General features: G+C 37.3%; 1 protein-coding gene across 1 annotated transcript in view; it reads left to right on the forward strand.

The window, feature by feature from the left end:
• Positions 1 to 450, forward strand: part of LOC118321367 (arf-GAP with coiled-coil, ANK repeat and PH domain-containing protein 2-like) — a 32715-nt gene that overhangs the window by 15615 nt on the left and 16650 nt on the right. The gene's annotated exons all lie outside the window — the stretch shown is intronic.

Below are 450 nucleotides of genomic sequence, written 5' to 3' on the forward strand. Positions count from 1 at the left end.
TCCCAGAGGGAAATTATTTAATTGTTTGTAAAATTAATGTTTGTTAATTTATTTGTAAATCGTTTTCCCAAGGGAGCATTCATTCACTAAAACTATTGATTTCAACCCTTTACTGTACAATTGTCATTTGAGTGAATGAAGGTAGTACTCCACCCTCAGGTGTAAGGTGATTCCTAAGGATGATCTCAGCCACACACCCATGCATTATTGACAGCTGACGGAAACCCATTTCCAAACAAACAAGGTTGGGTTTCAGTACTCTCCCATCTCTGGTCAGCACCTATGCCAACCCTAAAATCCCCAATGAGTCACACTTTTTGATACATTGCCTACTAGGAAATAAAATGTAAAGAGACAACGTGTTGCCCTTAAACTTTTAATTTCACTTAAATTTCCGTGTTTTTTCCTTTGTCTTGCTGTTAATTTTGGACACTGATCTCTTTCGAGCTA

This window comes from Morone saxatilis, unplaced genomic scaffold (assembly GCF_004916995.1).
Source record: "Morone saxatilis isolate NCDOM2014 unplaced genomic scaffold, NCSU_SB_2.0 Contig12, whole genome shotgun sequence".
NCBI classification, from domain to species: domain Eukaryota; kingdom Metazoa; phylum Chordata; class Actinopteri; family Moronidae; genus Morone; species Morone saxatilis.